The 23,981-nt window shown below is 35.3% G+C and overlaps 1 pseudogene; it reads right to left on the bottom strand.

Moving 5' to 3' along the window:
* Positions 1 to 665: 665 nt before the first annotated feature.
* LOC120207016 lies at positions 666 to 22,269 on the bottom strand (annotated as a pseudogene).
* Positions 22,270 to 23,981: the final 1,712 nt, after the last annotated feature.

Raw genomic sequence — 23,981 nt, forward strand, 5'->3', positions numbered from 1 at the left:
TAATATTGCTTATCTTCATGTGAAATAGTATAAGGTTCTATTCAGTTTTTCGAATGAACCTTCGACTTTTAGGATTATATTTCATATCATGTCGTTTTAGCTAATTATTCTGTTGCCAATATGCATAGTATTATTGTTTTCATACTATTTTGATATGAGATATATGCATTTGATATGTGTCTTGATTTTGGCTAGTGTATGTCGACATGATCTAGTGAACTGAAAATTGATGATATTTATGTACCTATGGAGTCTTTATCTTTAGAGATATTAGAGAAGTTAAAAACTTTTATTCCCTTTTTCGATAGCTTTGATTATAATAATAATGTTGGTTTTGTCTATTATGGGGCTATCTAAACCACAAGAGAAGCAACAAAACACAAGCGAAGAACAAAGACAAATAAGCGAAAAAGGCTAAGAAACAAAAAACAAATAGAGAACATAGAGTAAATGTTCTTTTTATTAGTTTGGAAGCGAATGAGATGGAACGATTCAAGTGATTACAAATGAGGTGAGGGCATATCTATCTATAGTTTAGCTTTCAAAATCTAACGGCTTAGATTAAATTACATTGATGGTTTACGTTGAATTCTATCTTATCAAGATCGTTATTTTATCTTATCTAAGGCCTTAAAATTCAAATCAAACATTATGTGCACTATTATTTAGGAGTTCCCGATCCCGGCCCTAATGGCAGCCTGATCTGCCCACATTACCTCCCAAAGGCAAATCGTCTGTTCGAAGGTTAGTTCCCTCCTAAAAAGTACCACCACCATTCTATAAACAAAAAGCAATCCTCGGTCTTGAGCTTCTCCAAATGCCTGTAGAGGTGGGAATCCTTGCATTTGATTATCTTGGAAACAATATTAAGTTGCCATCTGATCCCAAACTCATCGAGCCTAAAATTATGTCGAGCTTTCTTCATGAAACCTACAAAGCACCAGAAGGCTTCATAGTCCTCTGGCATGACTGATTATTGGAGAAAGGAGATCACTCATGCCTTGACAGTAGCAGATTTTGGGGGTCGTAAAGCGCATAAGCTTCGAGGATGGCAACCAAGCGTGCAGCATGGAAAATTCTGTTGAGCTCCAGGTGATCATAATCCTTTAACCCCACAGCCTTTGCTGATCGGCGTGCCCTCCCTTCTGATACTGCAGCCTGAGAAGCAGAGTACGGCATCCATTCAGCATTGGCAAGGATGGCATCTAGACGAATGATTCGCTGCCATCTGGAAAAATCTTCAGTTGGATTTTGCTTTGATATCCATTCACTACTAGACGGATAAACATTCCCTTTCAAGGACACATCAGGATCATGTTCCTCCCTATCATCCAAAAAGGGGGAACTCGGAATCACTTCAGGGTCTTCAGAAGAGTCGGAGTCTGATGACTCACTGTTCCAACCCGACACATCAGCACTTGTTCTTCTTGATCCATCATCTCCTCCCATCAAAGTAACGGATGGTTCATCTGAGTACTCAGCATTCGAGCTCCTTCCCTCACTGGAGAGAGATTCTCTGGCACTAACCACATCTTCAGAGCTAGATGTGTCGGTCTCCTGATTAAGACTTTCACTGTCTCCATTTTGACAAGTTCCACCAACTTCAGTCAACTTAAAACTCCCAGTGCTGTGTTTTGGAAGCCGGCAGCACTCTCTGAGAAGTTTTTCATATTCCTTCCTTCATTAACAGATAGAAAATGAAGAAATGAAACAAAGAAGAGAGAACTTCCATATTCCACCTGAATTAACAGATTGGTAGAAAGTGAAGAAATGAATCGAACAAGTAATTCTATATAACTATAAAGAGTTTAGGGGTAAACAAATTTTACCTTTTCTGAGTTCTAACAACGTCTCTTTCTTCTTCGGAACTGTTTAAGTCATAGATGTTGAAGAGGAACAGGAAAAAAAATGTCATTATAAAAAGTAACAAAGATGATCCAACGGATATACGCCAAAGCCAACCATTATCCTTGGAAAGTAGAAACTTTTCATGATTCAGCAGGAACAACAATAAGAACACTAGTAACACAGGTTCAGCATACTTGGACTCCAAGGAGAAACGGCCAGACCTCAGCCCTCATACTTGGATCAACACCCTACATCAGAGGTTTACAAGCTTAAGCAATCAGATTACAAACGGAAAAAAATAGAAGAGAAAATGAACAAGTTAGCACCAGTAACTCACTCTACTGCGAACTTTTTTCAAGAAATTGACCCAACTATCCCGGAGTCTACCATCAGGGGTAAATAAACTTCTCCACTGCTGAGGTGAAAGGGCATGTTTCTTTCTCCGGCGAGACCAAGGTGATTTGAGTCGACCACTGAAAAAAAAGGTTGGAGGTTGAATTTACATATGGGAAATGAGAAGCTAAAGATTATGAGAAAAGAAAATGTTATCATAAACACAAGAGTAGGGAAAACGAAATTCCAGCAGCAAATCTGATCCTGCATCATAAGATAAGGTTTAAATATGTATTCGGTTCGTGCATTGTGAACGTTAAAGGTACGAGCGTTTAGTATTAATCGGTTGAAAATTATCTTTAAATAAATATTATATTTATCTCATACATGTCAATTTAACTCATGAATCCAATTAAAATCCTTACTTATACATGTCAAATTGACTTATGAATATAATCAAAGGCCTTGTCGTCGACTGCCGATCACCAAACCCTTAAATTTCAAATTCATTCATTTTGATCTTGAACATAAATTTAGTACCATTTTTAATTGAAAAACATTATCTAAAATCCTTTAAGTTTATTTAAAAATAAACTACAATAACAAAATTTATAAATTTAGATTCTCATTATCCTTGTTTTTAAGGAAACATAATGATAAATTATTATTGATGTATATATTTAAAGGAACTTGAAGGGTTATAGACGATGTTTGTGGATTTCGGGGTGTTTTTTTGGATAAATCGTTATTTTATTATCCAAGAACAACAACTGATACAAAAAATCATCAGAAATCAGAAACAATGATCAGCTATACAAAAAGAATCAGATCATTCAATACCCTAATGTTCACATTGAGTAAGGTTAACAGTGTCATTCCTATTAATATTCCTATCACTCAATTGAATTCTAACATTATCCTAAATGGTAAGGAATATATCTTGGAAGTTTCTGGATCGATCTTGAAACAATCGTTTGTTGCATTCGTCCCAAAGAATATAGATAATAGTTGTTAAAGCAAGTTTCATGATCAAAGTTAGAAGGGATTTTCCTTTCCGGTTCGTGCTTGCCCACATGATAAGATCTTCCCAAGAGTAAATATTGAATTGCAGACCAGATGTGGAAAAAACAGTAGACCAAAGCTGGTTAGTTATAGGACAATTAAAGAACAAGTGCTTCTTCGTTTCACAAGGATCATCACAGAGAAGACATTTGCGATCGGTAATAATTCCCATATGGTAGAGCCTATCTCTAGTTGGAAGTCGATCAAGAAAAGCCATCCAAGTGATTAAACTAAATTTAGGGATGTGCAGTGGGAACCAAATAATTCTTTGCCATGGAACTTGAGGTTTTTTATCACGAAAAACGTCCCATATATCAGAAATTTTTTCTATTCCAACAGTGAGAATGGGATAAGCCACAGCTCAAAGTTTGAATATACGCTTAAGGCTCCAGCTATAAGAAAAATCGATATCTACATTCCAAAAATCATTGCCTTTGAGAACATAGTTATTTATCCAGGCCAACCATAAAGACCCTTCTCCTGTCAGAATTTTTTTTAATAAGGAATATCATTGAAGCTTTATTCCATGTTTTCAAGTCTTTAATTCCAAGGCTACCTTCAGATTTTAAGTGACAAACATGTTGCCATCTCACCTTTGCACCAGATGCTGATTTATCAGCCTCTTTCCAGAAGAAGCGCGAACAGAGCTACTCAACTTTGCTTAATACCGATTGAGGCAGAAAGATTTGCCTGCACCAGTAATTTGCAATGCTGAATAAAACGATTTTAATGAGTTCAAGTCTTCCAGCATAACTCAAAGTTTTAGTAGTCCAATAATTAAGTCTTGCTCTAATATTATCAATGAGGGAAGAACGGCCCTTTTTAGAGATTTTTCTAGAGACCAACGGGATTCCTAAATAGCGCACTGGCAAACTGCCAATTTTAAACCCTGTGACCGAATGAATTTCTTTAAGAGATGAAGAATGTAAACCATCAGCATAAAAGTCACATTTTGAGGCATTGAGCTTTAGGCCTGAAATCTCATAAAAAAATTCCAAAACACTTGTGACCCCAATGACTGAATTAGTTGAACCTTTACAGAAAATTAAGAGGTCATCAGCAAAAGAGAGGTGGGTAAGGCCTATTTGTTTGTATTTAGGATGGTACCCGAAGACACTCATTTCAGCTACTAAAATGAGGAGTCTAGATAGGACATTCATTGAAAGTACAAATAGCAAAGGAGATAGGGGGTCTTATTGTCTAATTCCTTTGGCTCATTTAAAATACCCTATTAAAGTCTCATTGAAGGATATGGAATAATTGGTTGTAGAGAAGCAGATTTCAATCCATTTGATGAAGATAGGAGGCAGACCAATAGCATTTAAGACGACAGAGATTAATTCCCAATGAAGAGTGTCAAAGGCTTTATGAAGATCAATCTTAAGGGAACATCTAGGAGAAATATTTTTCCTATTGTAACCTCTAACCAATTCTTGAGCAAGAAGATTATTGTCCACAATGCTTCTTCCTTTAACAAAAGTTGTTTGGTTTAGGGAGACTAAATCTGGAATGAGCTTTTGAAGTCTCCAAACCAGGATTTTAGAGATGGCCTTATAGAAGACTAAACAACACGATATTGGCCTGAAATCCTTATGAAGATACTAATTTTTTATCCATATTATTATTATTATTATTATTATTATTATTATTATTATTATCATTATTATTATTATTATTAAATATATATTAAATATATATATAAATAATTAATTACAGGCCAATTACAAATGGACCGGCCCAGTTACAAACAAACCAGAACCGGTCCAGAACAAACCAGAAACCCTAAACATTTGGGGGTTTCAGTTAGGTTTTCCTAACCCTAATCTAGTCGGCCGCCTCATCACAGCCGTTGGATCTGAGAGATCCAATGGTCCTCAGATATGCCAGAAGAAACCCTAGGGTATCATTACCCTAGGGCCACGCGGCGCCGCCCCAGTTTCCAATCACCGCTGCCGACACTCTTTCGCCGCCTCCGCCGCTGCCACGTCCCAACCGAAGGCTCCAGAAGCTCCAACGCCAGCCGTCCACGCCATGGCTACGGGGTGAGTCACCACTGGTAGTCCGGTGACTCACCGAGACCCCCTCTTCGGACCGGTCCGATGACCACACCGGTGGTGGCTATAAAAGCCACCACCCGAACCTGAAAAAAAAAAAAGGAGACAGAGACGGAGACAGAAACAAGAACACAGAGAAAGATCCAGCAAAGAAAAAAAGAAAAAAAATATATACAAAATACTACCAACGATCTCAGCAGCAAAGAAACAGAAAAGAAAGAAAAAGGAAGAAAAGAAACTTACCGAGGAAGCCCCGACCACCTGATCTCACCGGAACCTTCGAAACACCGAAGGTACTTTTGTAGATTTGCTCCGATTAGGAGCTTTTTAAGGAAAAAGAACACCGGAAACGTCCTTAGGACGTCCCGATCTATTTAATGGTGTCAAAATACAATTTTCCGGCCACCGGATGCGGTGGCCGGCGGTGAAGGTCACGGCGGCACACGGTTGCCGTCCGGTGACCGGATTCCCTCCGATGAGGGAATCTAGAGAGAGGTCAGAGCTCTCTCAGCTTGAGAGAGAGAAAAAAATAAAATGGAAGCTGGCCCTTCGGGCCAGCCGGTTTTGACCATTATATAAGCCTTCCCGAACGACGTCGTTTCGGGAAGGACTATGCGTGTAATTAGATAATAGTTAAACCCCGTCCGCAGTCCTCCTAATTTGTAAACATTACATTTTAGTCACTAAATCGATTTTATAATATTTTTAATTCAGTCTTCAAATTTCAATTTTATTCATTTTAGTCCTTTATATTAAAATAATATATTTAGGATAAATAACAGATTTAATCCTTTTAATTTTAATAAATAATATTTTAACCCATAGTTTATATTTTTAATTTATTTTATTATAATATCCGAATTTTAGATCATTTTATTTTAGTCATTAAATTATTAAATAAAAAAATGGCATGTTTAATCCCTGTAATTCTGATTAATTATAAATTAGGTTTATCAATTTTAATTTCACTATATTTTAGTCATTTATTTTAAGTATTTTTTATTGCTTTTAAATATATATTTAGAATTGTATTTTTTTATTTGTGTATATATTTAAATGTTGTTATAAATATATAATAAATAAATATTTATTTTAAATAAATTATTTTAATATTTAGTTTTCAATATAGAAGAAAAGGACAGTCTTAATACAACTGGATGTCCTATTCTGGTCTTTTAAAATTTCATAATTAATTTTTTTATTATTTAATTTTATGTAAATTTATCAATATCAAAGAAAAGAGCTGTCTTAAGGTACCTAGAAGTTCTTTTCTGATATTTTTAAAATAAATAAATATTTTTTTTATAATTTTGAAATAATAAGATTATAAATTAAGTATATTTTTGAATTCTTAAAAAATTTTAATAATAGAGACAATTTATAATTAAAAAGTACCAATTTTGGGCGTTGTAGGGGTGCTAATCCTTCCCTAAACGTAACCGACCACGAATCCCTTTTTATTATTAAAAAGAACGAATTTTTGGTTAAAACGCATATCAGTTTATCTTTTAATTGATGTTTTCTTAAAAACTCTTTTAAAAGATATTTTTTAGGTATTCGACCTACCTGACCCAAAAGGCTGATGGCGACTCCCAAATTATTTTCAAAACCATTTATTCATATCACTTTTCCCGTCAAGTAAATATTTCGTGCCCGGACGAAAACCGGTTACGACAGCTTGGCGACTCCGCTGGGGACTGGTCAAACTTTAAAATCAATTATAAATTGTCTCTATTAATTAAAAATTAAAAGTTCATATATTTAATTTTTAATTCTTTCTTTTCAAAATTTTTATATTTACTTATTATTTTCATAATATTTATATGTTTCATTTTACTTGTAAGTATTTTATTTCGTTATTTATTTTTCTGTCAAAGGTTTGAACATTCCTCCTCACACACAACACTTGCATTACATAACATAAAGCTCTATAATTGAGTTTGTCCCTTTTAAGTGGGAGTGAAAGCGACGTCTTCGTGAGAATTTATTCTCCGTGTCAGACCTAGCAAGTAACTTTCGGGGTTCATATGCTCTATGTGTTCGTGAGAATTTATTCTCCGTGTTAGTCATAGAGAAATGTATCCCCTCGAATTGAACTCGGTCCGTTTAAGTCTGTAATGGACTAGGATTGAGGGTTTGATAGCCCAAAGGGGCATCAACAAGGACAGTTCGAGTACCTTTACTCCTAGAACTGAAAACCTGCATATAATAAACCCTAGAAACTCTCTCGATTTGAAACCATGCCGAAATTTTGTCAGTAGGTATACACAAAGGAGAAATAAGCTCTAGCTTTTAATTTATTTCCTTTTCCTGAATAAATGCATGCGAATTAGAAATCGTGCGGTTAAGTTAAATTTTCCAAACAAATCATGGAACTAGAAAACATGAGGTTAAGATTTATACATTGATAAATAGATTTTTTAGTTGGTACTAACTATTCTATTTTTTCATGCATATTACATTGCTCTAATATGTTCATATGATTTCTTTTGTTTGCATTACATGATCATGGCTAACCAAAAGGTGTTGGCTTGAAGACTGTTCATCATATTGGAAAGAAATCGTAAATGGACAAAAAGTTTTATGATCAAACAAAATATGATACGACCAAGGAAAGACATCCTGAAGAAACTACAAGGATCGAGGGAAGTTATGCACACAGAGAACCGGTTATATTAATACCAAAAGTAATCCATAAAGATTCTGCCAGATTGATACCAAAAGCAGTCTATGGTAAGAGTATCAGTTGGGACATTCAGAGTAGTGGAGATTTTTATGAAGCTCAAGCATGTTATTTGAAGGACTTGAACGACCAAAACGAGAAATTGAGCACAGAAATGAAAACCATGCATGAAGATTTTCAGAAGATCAGTCAAACCTTTCAAAATGCTGGCTTAGGAAGTACCCCAGAAGAATGGATAGCAGGGGTCACCAAGCTGAAAAAGAACTGCAACATATATGAAGATGTTGTTCAAGAACTTCTTGGACAGAAAAGATCTCTTACAAGGGAAAAGGAGCAACTCCGAGAAGTGACAAAGAAAATGAAAGAGAATGTCATGGAAGAGGTTGCAGTCCAGACAAGCAATATGTCCCTTAAGTTGATAGACTAATTTGGCTTTGGAGAAGTTAGGAATGAAATATATCCCTATATGTAAAGTTTTTTTTGATGTACCAAAACTTTTGCGTTCAATGTAATCTGTTCTAAGATGATCACTCTTGAGTAACACCTTTTCATACATGCATTTGTATTTTGCATTTGTACATTTTTACGTTTGTATTTACATTTACATTTTTAAATTTACATCATGCATTAAAACATATTTAATTAAATAATAATGTTTATTTATTTTCAATATCAAAGAAAAGGGCAGTCTTAATATAACTGGATGTCCTATTCTGGTATTTTAAATAATTTACATTTACATTTTTACATTTGCATATTTACATTTGGCATCTTTGCATTTGTATTGCACAATTTGTATTTTTATTATTACATTCACATATTTACATTTGCATTTGGCATCTTTGCATTTTTTATGTCATAATACATTAAAACATTCATTCATTAAAATAAGGATTTCAAACGAAGTGATCTTGGTTTTTCCTTGAAGCAAGAACGCTCAACACGACACAAGAAAAATGTCTAAAGAAACTGAAGATAGGATAGCCAAATTTGAGATAAAGCAGAAAGAAATACAAGAGGAATTGAGGAGCAAGTTGGCACAAATCGAAGCTAATTCTCAGATCGATCTGTTGAACAATATGAAAGAAATGATTGATAAGCATTTGACTGCTGGAAAGAGTCTTGTTGAAAACCCCACAAATTCTTTGGGTGTTACACCTGTTCATATTCCTGAGTTCACCTCTGTACCCCAGGAAATTCAGTCACCAATTTATTTTGCTGTTAAGAACTCACCATATCAAGCTGGAGCATCTTTCCCCACTGATTGTCCTACTACTTCTGAGTTGAAGCCTGATGAATTTTGTAATGAGGTCCTTGACCTAAACAAATCAGTTGAGAAGGAAAAATTCACTCAACTACTGGAAAATATAGAAGAGGTAATAAAATCTATAGAGACAGTTGAGACATTTTATGGGTTTGACGCCAAAGAACTAAGTTTGGTCCCTGGCCTGGTTATTCCACCAAAGTTCAAGGTTCCAGATTTTGAGAAGTATAATGGGACCACATGCCCTTCATATCATATCACTATGTATTGTTGTCGTATGACTGGCTATGTAGAGAATGAAAAATTGTTGATCCACTGTTTCCAAGACAGTTTATCTGGGTCTGCATCCAGATGGTATAATCAGCTAAAACGTACTCAAATATGTTCTTGGAGGGATTTAGCTCAAGCTTTTTTGGGTCAATACAAGCACATGACTGATATGGCCCCTGATCGAACAATGTTGCAAAGCATGAATATGAAGTGCAATGAAAGCTTTCGACAATATTCACAACGATGGAAAGACGTTGCTTCTCAAGTGCATCCACAATTGACTGAAAAAGAGTTCACTACTTTGTTCATCAACACATTGAAATTTCCTTATGTTAATCACATGATAGGGGTTGTCCCTAATAATTTCTCTGACATCATCATAAGTGGAGAAATCATCGAAATGGCTATCAAGAATGGCAAGATAAGAGGCTCTGACAATACTAAAGTCAAGAAAGAAGCTGGGGTTAATACAATGAGGTCTTATTCAGTTAAACATGGTGCCAAACCTTATAGAGTGATCAAGAAGAAAAAGAATGTGCAGGGATTTCAATTTCCTCCCTTCCACTGTTCGAGTGAAAAATTGCATCCAAAAATTCTCTCAGCCATATCAATTACTCCACAACTTGATCAATCACAATGGCCTCCAAATGAGAATTGGACCTATAAGGAAGTTCCTTGGATAAATCAGACTAGAATTCCAAATTGTTCAGCTAAGGTTCCTGGTAACCTTAAGGGAAATTTCCAAGACCCTTTAGAGCAAGCAATTCAAAATGCAAGATAAAAGAAGGGGTTAAGGTTCAATGTTCAGAAACCATTGTTGCAACAGAAACTAATGTAACCAAATCCTACGAAGAATATCAGGCACAAGAAAATGGGAAAAGAAATCAAAAGGCTCCCAAGGATGTAATTCGAGATTGGCCCATAGGTCTAAAAAAGAATGAGGCAGATATAACCCAGAAGACACCTCAGATACATGTATCAGATTTTTCGAAAACCAGTAAGGCAAAGGATAACTTAAGAAATCTGGTTAATATTACCCCAGTTATAGCTGAAATGAGCATTCAGAACCCCCTCGATAACATGAGAGCATTCATTCGTTCAGAACGATCAAAGAAAGTGATAGCCTCGCGAGCAAGAAAAACTCTAAAGGTGTTTCAAGAATCTATCTCAGACCTGTACCCTCATTTGGTTAAAGGTCAATATATTTCACCAAGATTGGTGAAGGTGTCACCAAAGCCTTATGCCCATTACTATGATCAAAATAGCTTCTGTAATTTTCACTTGGGAGTATCTGGACATTCAACAGGGAATTGTTGGTCACTGTTAAAGGAAATAGAGACGCTCGTCGATAAGGGAGTCTTGACACAAGAAATGATCAAGAAATGGGGAGCAAATAAGGATAAAAATCCTGGGCCAAGTACACACCCACAATAGAGGAGTAATGATGCATAAACAAATGGAAGTGTTATCTACCACTGTAGTACTTTCTATTTTCAGCATCTTGTTTGAATATGTTTTTTGTTCATTTCTCCGTTTTTTGTGCAATAAATAAATATGTGTTTCTTTTATGGTTATGAGCAAGGAGTCAAATTTTAATCTTGAGATTATTGAGTATTAAGTAGATTAAATATTCTTTTAATTTTCAAGAGTTATAGATCTATTGGCAAGTGGTAAAATATATCTTCAATATCCCATCCAATGACCTTTACCAAAACCAAATCCTGACACTACGTTTATCTGAGACTCTGAAGAAATGTCTCTACCTGTTTTTGAGACACAAACTCTAGATGTTTACCTTCTCGGGGAGAGTCGATTGATTGATGATACTACCTTCCACCATATACATGACTTTATAAGTCACACATTTGTCCTTCCAAATACAAAACCATCATAAACCAAAAGACTTCAAAAGAACCAAACTTTCAACTATTCGTGAATTTTACTGCAAGAAGAGACGAGATGAGGCATCATGGACCAACTCATTGATGATAATTTCGAGTGATTAGGGCATACTCAAAGAAGAAGGGAAAGTGATTGATTGAAATAAATATATCATGCATTAATTACATTTTTTCATGTAAATAAAGTTAATCTTGAATATTCATCCCCCTGTGGATACCTCTTTTTACAAAGGTTTCTGTGTATGAGATGATGAACGGCATTGTTTCATTTATCCTTTAATATATATATATATATATATCCTTTGTTGTCCCCACTTGAGCCTGAATGATTTTTCTTCTGATTCAACCCTAACCAAGGATCGCCCTCTACATTGGGGGGCAAGGTAAAGGATATTGGCTCACAAGAATAAAGATTGTCAATAAAGTTTTATTACGAAGACAAGTTTCCATGAAGTCATGAAAGTTTTGAACTACAAAGTATGTCAAATACAGAGTGCTTGAAGATCAATCCAATCAAGAATAATGGAAAACCTCCAAAATGCAAAAGGAAAAGGAGTTGCTCAAAGCAATTGAAGTATTATACTCATCCAACAAAGAAAGAATAAAAAAAAAAGGAAAATTGAATCAAGATGAGTGATTTATTGAGCCTCAAGTTACAAGGTTGATCAAGTACAAACAAGAAGAGCAAGAAATGCTGAAGATATGAGAAATTGGAAATGAATCCAAAATTTGGCAGTCTAGAGGGATCCAAATGATGGAAAAATTCCCAACAAAGCAGATCCAAGTTAAGCAAGGCAAGATTGATGGCATCAGAATGAATTGATCCTTGGTTTGATTACCCTTAAACACTTATTTGGGCCTTTTTATCCCTTTCTTTCGTAACCATAAACCATGGCCTACGTTACGTACCTGAAAAGTCCATTCTAATCATACATGGATTTCTAAGTAAAAGATGATATCTTTAGAATTCATTCCGCCTTCCAATATTGATTTTTATTTGCAAAAATTGTTTTTTAAAATTTTTAATGCATGATATGAAAAATGATAAAGGAGGGGTTCAAGATGTAAATTTTTAAATAACATCTTGAAACCAAAGGAGGATTCGAGTTGAAAACCTAAAAAAGGCGGCTCGAATAATGAATGGTGCAACAATGACATAAGAGACGATCTTAAGCTCTTAATAAAGCACCGCACATCCCAAAGACGTTCCTGAGAATAGGGAAACAAGAAGCATCTCTACAAGATGGGCATAACAACCATTTCTTCAAGTTAGTGTAAGCCAAAACAACATACTGAACCAACTTGAAAGAACCTACTTTACCAAAATCCACCTACACCTTAAATCAGTCAATAATTTTGACACTTGCCATAGGACTATGATTTTTGAATGATTTAAAAGTGTAGTTGATTTATTTGATATTCATTAAACTCGTTGTTTATGATTCGATTATATTGTGAACCTAAAAGGGGTAATACTTTGCAAAATTCTTTCATTCTTCAATAAAGAAATGAGAAAAAACATTTTCAAACAGTACAGTCTCAAATGAGGAAGGTCCTTAAAGCAATTGTTGCTTATTCTACCTCTGTTGTAGAAAAAGAATGAACGAAGCCAGAAGAATGAAGCGCTTCACATTTTTGAAGGCAAGTGGTCCAAGAAGCCAGAAAGTCTGGAGAATTGAACTTGTGACACTCTCCTATGACATTAGCAATTCATCAAGAAAGATTATCGTTTATCTCATGCTGAGGGCGATAAGCATCACCAGAAATATTATTTTCCCCAACCATTAATTCATGTTCTCTAGAAGATTACATCATAAAGCCATGAACAAGTCACTACCTGCACTCTGGTTATACCATGATGCTGGCTCAAGTCTTGATACATTATTGCTACTTCTTCTATGCTGATCATTTTCTTTGTCAAGATGATATTCATTATGTCCTTCAGAAGATTACTGAATTTGAATTTGAGGACTTATGGCACAGAATAAGACATTGGAACAGAATCTACCCTTATAGGCCTTTTATATAGGGTAACATTGGTTACAGGATTCCAAAAGTTGAAGATAACAAATTTTACTGTCAACTAAACCGTTCCATTATTCGAAAAGAGTGGGATATATTGAAGCAGCAGAAGAGACAGTTTGTTGTAGCAATCATTGCAAGTAAATGCACCAACAAAAAAATCTTCAAGCCCATCACAATGATGTTTATTTCTTCCAGTAAGGTTGTTACGCTGGATGCCACTTACAACAAGGTTGAATTCGACAAAACTACTCATCAATTGCTCCAACCGATCATCATTCAGTTCTTGCACATCTGTTTTCAAAAGTATGCCAAGACAGTAAAATGCAACTTCTGCATAATTGATCCCAGAGAAAAAAGACAGGACATTGATACCACCATGGAACATGTCTCTATACAGATCCTTGTGTAGGGTTTTTAGGGAAACCTAGAAGCATTTCCACCTCATCAGATTCAAGTGGAACAATTTTATTCTTTTCAACCCATACCAGATTCCATTTTCAGCACTCATCAAGAACATACTTCTGGACACTCGAAGATGGCTCATTGTCATAAGCTTCAAGAGCCTTACAGATCCTTTCTGTCAATTTGGCACTTCCTGTACATGTTTATAAACAGTTCAACTTTGTTCTTGGATCCCATGAAAGCCACCATTTCTTTGTTAATGGAAAAGCATCAGCACATGGAAGAAGCAGAATAAGAGAAAATCTGTTCTTAATTGGCAGAATTATTAATATAGCCCTTTTCAGTGTAGTAGCATGGAAATGCTTCGAATCTACAAATTCTGGCTCTACATCGAATAAGTACTGTGATATTCCAGTCCAAACATTAACTGGAGCAAGTGCCATGTGCTCATAGTAGAAATAAGAAGACTCAATAGCATCTTCTGGAAGTGTTCTTTGAGTTATCTGATCTGGTTTGGTATGAACCCCAAAAACCCATCATTGGATTTTAAAGATGAATTTGCTCATAGTAGAAATAAGAAGACTCAATAGCATCTTCTGGAAGTGTTCTTTGAGTTATCTGATCTGGTTTGGTATGAACCCCAAAATCAATCATTAGATTTAAAAGATGAATTTGCTCATAGTAGAAATAAGGAGACCCAATAGCATCTTCTGGAAGTGTTCTTTGAGTTATCTGATCTGGTTTGGTAGGAACCCCAGAACCGATCATTGGAATTGAAAGATGAACTGCATGATCATCTTCATTAAGAAGCTTCTTTTCAAGCTTCCTCTGCTTCTTCCTTTTCCACAAATCATAGCCCAAGTTTCGCCTTTCCTTGAAATTGGGATCATTGCATTATGGCTTCCGATCTTCTACCATAAGAAGTGCATCAGTAACCTTAGCCATTTGATCAGCACATATAAAATCTGTCAATTCTGCAATTGATGAATCTGAAACACATCTCTCCATGGTTATTGAAGCTTCAATCTCTGAGAATCCCATTTTTGTCAAGTATAACAGTTTACTCTCCTCATCAGAATCAGAATTCATGATTTCCTCGATATCAGAAGAACTATCAATATCTGTGAAATCATCCTGAAAGATCGCTTCATAATCAGATGAGTTGTTATCAGGATCAACATGTTGCATGGGTGCGGATTTTTGATGATCTTGTACCATTGTATATGTAGTCTTGCCATTGCATCAGATTACTGTTTGCATAAATTGGTTTCTCTCCCACAGAAAAGTATATTTCAGATATGGCCTTCACTGAAAGATGATAAGCCACTATGTCAGCCTGGAACGGATTACCAAGCTATTTTTACTACTCTGTCCGACTAAATCCCTCCAGATACAGAAAATGGTCACCTCATTCAGAAGATACATATCTCAGACGTTTCTGTCAGAATGATTGAGTACTTCTTAAGTTTGTGACAATATCAAGAGAATTTCTCCAGTTACTTGACAATATTATTGTTTAGTGACACCAGAATGAGAGTATTCAGGATAAACATATTTTGAGCACGAATAAAGCCACAAGTATCCACCACAGTGTATTGTCAAAATTGAACCTTGTAGGGATCATGATATTCGAGTCAAACAGACGTCGAGAGTAAACCATAAATAGAAAATTGAGGCATCTAGAAAGCCCAATTTAGATAGATCTAGAGGGACATATTGAAGGCCAATTTCTACCAGAAATAGAATATTGGGGCATTTTGAAGGCTCACAGCAATATGAATATTTGGGCATTTTTGGAGGCTCATCTCAACAAGAGGTAATGTTGAGCACACTTTTAACATCTGTATCAGCAAATGTTGGGGCATTTTAAAGGTTCCTTCAGACAGATCCATGTGAGCATTTTGAAGGCTCAGATTGACAAGAAGCAAATATCGGGGCATGTTGAAAGCCCATTTCAATCAGAATTAAGACTGTTGATGCATTTTTGAATGATCGTATCAGCAATTGTTGGGGCATGCTGAAGGCCCACATCATCATCTGTCAAGATCATTGACTTGAACAGATATTTCCAATGAGACAGAAAGGTATGAAGAATGAAAATGGTGAAACAATGACAATGAAGCTGACTATACATAATTGCTTCGTTCATCAGGCAGTTACATTATGATCATGTTGTTGAAAAAATATCTACTCAGCAAATATATTTTCAAATACCCAATCTTCTTAACCATGTGTCACATGATAGCGTGTTCCTTATTAAGCTACATCACAATCGCATGAATAAAGATGGTCCCTTTGTAGACCATTCGATCCAAGGATCAGTTTCTCGAGACCTCGAAATCTGAATTTGGCCTTTTGTGTGTCGGTGATGATTGGAAATATTTCTTTGAGATTCCTAACAGTTAGTTTCAACCATAATGTTGAGATTATGAAGCTGTTTTTCACATCAGTTTTTTACTTACTTGATGACATTGAAAAGGGAGACTCGACTCTCCCTTATATTACTGTTATTCCCGTTGTTATTGGGATCATCATTGCTAGCCAGGGTGAACTGAGTTTTCATCTATTTTGGTTTTTATCATGGGTGTTTCATCCCCAGCGGCAAGAATTCCATGAACCTCTTCCTGTACATGGCCCCTATAGCTGATATGTTTCTAATTCTTACAACGCTCATTACAGAAGAAAACGTGATCAGTATTATATTTGCCTTTGCCCGATATGAAAACGTGATCAGTTGGTATCTCCTATTCAATTCGACACTAGTACATTTTGTGAATTTGACCAACTTTTTGGTCATACTAATATCACACTTGAATCTTCACTGAGTTTTGCTCTCAAATGGTCTTATGACATCATTCAAAAGCTTTGAACACTAGGCAAAGAGCTTCAATGATTAAGAAATCTTGGCAAAAACCACAAGAAAGGATGAATGTGTTGTCAAATGTTTTACAAACATCTGAGCAGAAGCCACAGAAAAGGATGAATGTGTTGTCAAGTGTTTTACATCTCGACAGAAACCACAGGAAAAGATGAATGTATTGTCAAGTGTTTTACATCTCGACAGAAACCACAGGAAAAGATGAATGTATTGTCAAATGTTTTATGAACCAGTGATTATGGTGCTGAACAAATGTTGTGATCATATGGTTTCCATTTTTGATCCAAGATGAAGTCTGTCTTCTTCAACCCCAAGATTAGAAGTTGAGATATGATGAAGATTTCTTTCCACAGAAGGAGAGCTGAAATTTTAACAACAAGAAATTATTGGAGCCAACTAAGATCAAACAATAGGTTGTTGTTAAACATCTTTACATGATATGGTTTGAGTTGCTTTGTTCGAGATCCAATTAGATGTGGAGACATGAAAGGAATGGGAATAAATCCTCCTTGTGATATGTTTCAAGAGTCAAATCAGAACAGACTCTACTCTCTTAATTAATCCCCGCTGAGTCAGACATATCTACATCTACACTCTTCAAAGATGATAGATTCTCTCTTCAAAAATGATAGATTCCCTTTTTAAAGATGACAGATTCTCTTTTCAAAGATGAAAGCTTTATCGAATTTTTGCACAACTCCAAGCAAAGAAAGTTGGTTTTATCCAAGATAAAATGGGGCATCAAGGTCATAGTTCTGATTACGACAAGAGTTCCACAAACGAAACAATTCTTCTGAGACTTTCATAAAGCAAAGAAGACATAAAGATACAAGTTGATCAGATGGTTCTTCAGAAATTCAAGCTTGATAGCATAAGTTGCTACACTGATATCCAGAGGTGAACCTGGCAATAAATGATGAAGTGGAGGAAAACCGAGTTCACCACTTTGAAGTCAAATGAAGATTGTATAAACATTCATGCATCATATTTAGACATTTGCAAAAATAGGTGCATTTTCATTCATTTTAACCATGTTGAATTTTGACATGAATTTCAAAGATTTTAGCAAAGATTCAAATCCATCATTCAATGGATCAACATTTCCGGAAGAGTTCATAATGAGAAGAACTCATCTGAAGAAAGAAGAAGAAGTTCATAATGAGAAGAACTTGTTCAACTTTTTTGTTTGAATTCATCATTTGATGAATCAACATTGTCAGGTAGAGTTCATAATGAGAAGAACTCATCTGAAGAAGGAAGAAGAAGTTCATAATGAGAAGAATTTGTTCAACCTTTTGTCTGAATTCATCACTTGATGGATTATTTTTGCCAGAGAAAGTTCATAATGAGAAGAACTCATCTGAAGAAGGAAGAAGAAAGTTCATAATGAGAAGAATTTGTTCAACCTTTTTGCTCAAATCTATTACTTGATGGGTTATTTTTTTCAGAGAAAGTTCATAATGAGAAGAACTCATCTGAAGAAAGAAGAAGAAGTTCATAATGAGAAGAATTTGTTCAACTTTTTGTTTGAATTCATCATTTGATGGATCAACATTGCCAGGAAGAGTTCATAATGAGAAGAACTCGTAATCTGAAGAAGGAAGAAGAAGTTCACAATGAGAAGAATTTGTTCAACTTTTTGTTTGAATTCATCATTTGATGGATCAACATTGCCAGGAAGAGTTCATAATGAGAAGAACTCGTCATCTGAAGAAGGAAGAAGAAGTTCATAATGAGAAGAACTTGTTCAACTTTTTGCTTGAATTCATCATTTGATGGATCAACATTGCCAGGAAGAGTTCATAATAAGAAGAACTCGTCATCTGAAGAATGAAGAAGAAGTTCATAATAAGAAGAACTTGTTCAATAATTCTATCACAGAAGGAGATAGATTATCATCAGCCTTTCTGGAGAAAGTTCATAATGAGAAGAACTCATCAAGAGTTTATTCAAACTTTTGAATGACTCTATCACAGAAAGAAAGAGGTCAACATCATCCCCAGCAGAAAGTTCATAATGAGAAGAATTCATCTGGAGAGAGAGAAGAATTTATTCAATATATCCATTATGATAAAAGTAAAGCCAAATGGATAAAAAAAATTTATTATCTTTTCATCTTTGCCCTATTCTTGTTAACACAAGAATGAGCAAAGAGGGGCAGCTGAAGATACTAATTTTTTATCCATATTATTATTATTATTATTATTATTATTATTATTATTATTATTATTATTATTATTATTATTATTATTATTATATCATTATTATTATTATTATTATTATTATTAAATATATATTAAATATATATATAAATAATTAATTACAGGCCAATTACAAATGGACCGGCCCAGTTACAAACAAACCAGAACCGGTCCATAACAAACCAGAAACCCTAAACATTTGGGGGTTTCAGTTAGGTTTTCCTAACCCTAATCTAGCCGGCCGCCTCATCACAGCCGTTGGATCTGAGAGATCCAACGGTCCTCAGATATGCCAGAAGAAACCCTAGGGTATCATTACCCTAGGGCCACGCGGCGCCGCCCCAGTTTCCAATCACCGCTGTCGACACTCTTTCGCCGCCTCCGCCGCTGCCACGTCCCAATCGAAGGCTCCAGAAGCTCCAACGCCAGCCGTCCACGCCATGACTACGGGGTGAGTCACCACTGGTAGTCCGGTGACTCACCGAGACCCCCTCTTCGGACCGGTCCGATGACCACACCGGTGGTGGCTATAAAAGCCACCACCCGAACCTGAAAAAAAAAAAGGGACAGAGACGGAGACAGAAACAAGAACACAGAGAAAGATCCAGCAAAGAAAAAAAAAAAAATATATACAAAATACTACCAACGATCTCAGCAGCAAAGAAACAGAAAAAGAAAGAAAAATGAAGAAAGAAACTTACCGAGGAAGCCCCGACCACCTGATCTCACCGGAACCTTCGAAACACCGAAGGTACTTTTGTAGATTTGCTCCGATTAGGAGCTTTTTAAGGAAAAAGAACACCGGAAACGTCCTTAGGACGTCCCGATCTATTTAATGGTGTCAAAATACAATTTTCCGGCCACCGGATGCGGTGGCCGGCGGTGAAGGTCACGGCGGCACACGGTTGCCGTCCGGTGACCGGATTCCCTCCGATGAGGGAATCTAGAGAGAGGTCAGAGCTCTCTCAGCTTGAGAGAGAGAAAAAAATAAAATGGAAGCTGGCCCTTCGGGCCAGCCGGTTTTGACCATTATATAAGCCTTCCCGAACGACGTCGTTTCGGGAAGGACTATGCGTGTAATTAGATAATAGTTAAACCCCGTCCGCAGTCCTCCTAATTTGTAAACATTACATTTTAGTCACTAAATCGATTTTATAATATTTTTAATTCAGTCTTCAAATTTCAATTTTATTCATTTTAGTCCTTTATATTAAAATAATATATTTAGGATAAATAACAGATTTAATCCTTTTAATTTTAATAAATAATATTTAACCCATAGTTTATATTTTTAATTTATTTTATTATAATATCCGAATTTTAGATCATTTTATTTTAGTCATTAAATTATTAAATAAAAAAATGGCATGTTTAATCCCTGTAATTCTGATTAATTATAAATTAGGTTTATCAATTTTAATTTCACTATATTTTAGTCATTTATTTTAAGTATTTTTTATTGCTTTTAAATATATATTTAGAATTGTATTTTTTTTATTTGTGTATATATTTAAATGTTGTTATAAATATAATAAATAAATATTTATTTTAAATAAATTATTTTAATATTTAGTTTTCAATATAGAAGAAAAGGACAGTCTTAATACAACTGGATGTCCTATTCTGGTCTTTTAAAATTTCATAATTAAATTTTTTATTATTTAATTTTATGTAAATTTATCAATATCAAAGAAAAGAGCTGTCTTAAGGCACCTAGAAGTTCTTTTCTGATATTTTTAAAATAAATAAATATTTTTTTTATAATTTTGAAATAATAAGATTATAAATTAAGTATTTTTGAATTCTTAAAAATTTTAATAATAGAGACAATTTATAATTAAAAAGTACCAATTTTGGGCGTTGTAGGGGTGCTAATCCTTCCCTAAACGTAACCGACCACGAATCCCTTTTTATTATTAAAAAGAACGAATTTTTGGTTAAAACGCAGATCAGTTTATCTTTTAATTGATGTTTTCTTAAAAACTCTTTTAAAAGATATTTTTTAGGTATTCGACCTACCTGACCCAAAAGGCCGATGGCGACTCCCAAATTATTTTCAAAACCATTTATTCATATCACTTTTCCCGTCAAGTAAATATTTCGTGCCCGGACGAAAACCGGTTACGACACCTTAACTTTGCTAGGGTTAGAAATTTTAGGTACCAATGCTATGATGGTAGCGTTAAAAGAAGGTAGGAGAGTATAATCAAGAAATAAATATTGAACAGCAGCAGTGACATCTTCTCCTATGATATACCAAGCTTTTTTGAAAAAGAAATGAGTGAATCCATCTGGCCCAGGAGACTTGTCGTTACCTTGACAAAATAAGGAAGTTTTAATTTCTTCATTAATGACTTCCTTAATAAGAACATTAGCATTGTCTTCAGTAATAGTAGATTGGAAAATGTCTTTCAATAAAGAATGATCAATATCTTTCACCTCATTATCAATGGTGACAATCAAGTTAGTGAAGTAGTTGATTACCTCAGCTGACATAGAATCGAAAGATTCGAGTTTGTTACCATAGTCATCAACAAGGATTCGAATGGTATCCCTTTTATGTTTAAGAGCAAGAGTAGAATGGAATAGTTTGGAGCATTTGTCGCCTCTTTAAGCCATTGAATCTTTGATTTTTTCTTTTAAAAATAGTGTTTCTGCTAATTCGAGAGATTTGAGATCATTTTGTAGCTGAATTTCCTTTTCTATAGAATCCCCACCCCTTAGAGTTTTAAGTTGTTGATGCTCTAATTCATATTTCTTTTAAAGAACCCTTTTAGTGATATTACTATAATTGGAATGATTGAGTTCTCTAAGCTTGAATTTAAGACGCTTAAGTTTAGAAAAAAGATTATGCATTGGATTTCCTTGAGAATGAATGATCCAAGATTGCTTAACAATAGTCAAAAAATTGGGATGGAGAGCCCAGAAATTGAAGAACTTGAAAGGTTTGGCCTATTGGCTTGAACATCTTTGGAGAGCCAGACTAAAGATAAGCAATGGTCAGAAATACCAGGGGGAAGGAATTCAACATAAGAACTTTTGAAATTGCTCATCTAGATAGGGTTAACTAAGACTCGGTCAAGCTTTCTAGCAAGAAAAGAATTTTGTTGCTTGTTGCTCCAAGTGAAGATAGGACCAAAATAAGGGTGATATAAGAGATCGAGGTCAGAAATAACGTCTTGAAATTATTTCATATCTGGAGGAATAAAAGGACCTAGAAAAACAGAGTCAGAACTCTCATTGGGGTGAAGGGTGACATTGAAGTCACCTCCAAGAATCCAGGGGGATTGGCAACGATGGAATTAAGGAGACGGAGCTGCTGCCAGAGAGATCTTCTCTGGACACCATCATTATTACCGTAGACAGCAGTAATAGTTAGAGAGCCACCAAGATGAAAGCTTTTAATAGACACACATTGATCAGTAGAATAAATAACAAAAAAATCAAGTCCGGTTTTCCAAATAATCTAAATTCTGCCATTAACAGCAAAATCATAATTTGTAGCAGCAGTCCAATTTTTAAATTTGTTTTGTAAAATAATTCCAGCCTTATCAGCTTTAACTTTAGTTTCCAAAAGACAAAGAACTTCAACTTTATTTTGAGTAGCTCTTTTGAGAACTTTTTTCTTGTTTTAGAGGACAATTTAGTCCTCTAACGTTCCAAAAAGCAACAATTATTGAGAAAGGTTGGCGGTGACAACCTCATTGTCATCTTCAACATTGGACTTAACCATCACTAGTTTGTCTTTCTTCTTAGATTTTAGTTCATTAACTAGGGTAGCTACACCTAGAGTAGACTTATGGGGTTTACGGTTAGGCACTGCTGCTATAGAGTTAGCATCATCGACCCTGTTCAGAACTTCGAATCTATTAGAAGAAGCAGCAAGTGATGGATTTAGCTTTGGCCTACCCTTGCTTTTCTTAGTAACTGCCCGAGAGTTATCACCCTTATCTATAGATTGAGAAGCATTTTGTTCAGGATTATGAGGTACATCTACTGGTTCATCTATAGTAAGATTAGGGTCCTTAATAGATTCTTTGTTAACAGGTTCAGGGACTTCATCAATACGATTTTTCTCATTAGAGTCTAGAATAGAGGGAAGTTGTTTTTCTTGTAAGAGCTCAATTCCCCCAACAGTAGTCTCAACCTCAACAATATGAGATTGATGTTCTTTTTTCCTCCAAATGAATTCTTGCAACCCTTATCAGAATGTCCAAAGATACAACATGATTTTCATCGAGGTGGAAGCCAAGGCACCTCGACAGCAACCGAGACAGATGTCCCTTCACTAAGGATCATATCTATGAATTTAGGGATTTCGTTTGTAACCCCTATCTCTATACAAATTTTAGCATATTCAAGGTGGGTCTTAGCAGCTGTTGTAGAGTCCATGGAAAGGGGAATTTCGATGGCGCTCGCAATATAACTTAAACCAACACGGTTAAAGAGTTCTAAGGGAATATTATAGAGATGTACCCAAATAGGTAACCTAGACAAATCAAAGTATAGTCTACGCATATTCAGTTCCCATTTCCTTAGAATCAATGGCTTATTAAGGATGTGCTAAGGTCCGTTCTCTAATACCCAATTTCTATCAGATTCAGAAGAAAATAAGAAAATGTATAGATTGTTACCAGTGTAGCTAGCCTTTACGTGATTTCCCGCTAAAGCTTTCTTCCAAAGATTCTCTACAATCCGCTGCATAGATGCAAATTTGGGTGTTGCACCAAGAAATTGACCCACGAGCGAGGGGTTCCATTCGAAAATTCCAGATTGAAGGACCTCTGGAGGAGGATGAACCACGGTGGAGCCATCGCGAGCAGAATGAGGAAAGTAATCTAAGCCTTGACCCATAGTGTATCCAAAAAGATCTCTCCAGTTCATTGGGTCTTACTCAATAAAGAAAGAAATTTGGATCCGAAAGACAGAAGAAAACAAACAGTGCACCATAAGAAGCACGGAGGCGTTGGAACGCGACGCAGATCCATAGTTCTGTTCGGGGTATTTGTCGATGAAATAAATATCAATTTGATATCTAGAAAAGTAAAAAAAAAGATTAG

The sequence above is a fragment of the Hibiscus syriacus genome, unplaced genomic scaffold (genome assembly GCF_006381635.1).
Source record: "Hibiscus syriacus cultivar Baekdansim isolate YM2019G1 unplaced genomic scaffold, ASM638163v2 tig00014304_pilon, whole genome shotgun sequence".
Taxonomy (NCBI): domain Eukaryota; kingdom Viridiplantae; phylum Streptophyta; class Magnoliopsida; order Malvales; family Malvaceae; genus Hibiscus; species Hibiscus syriacus.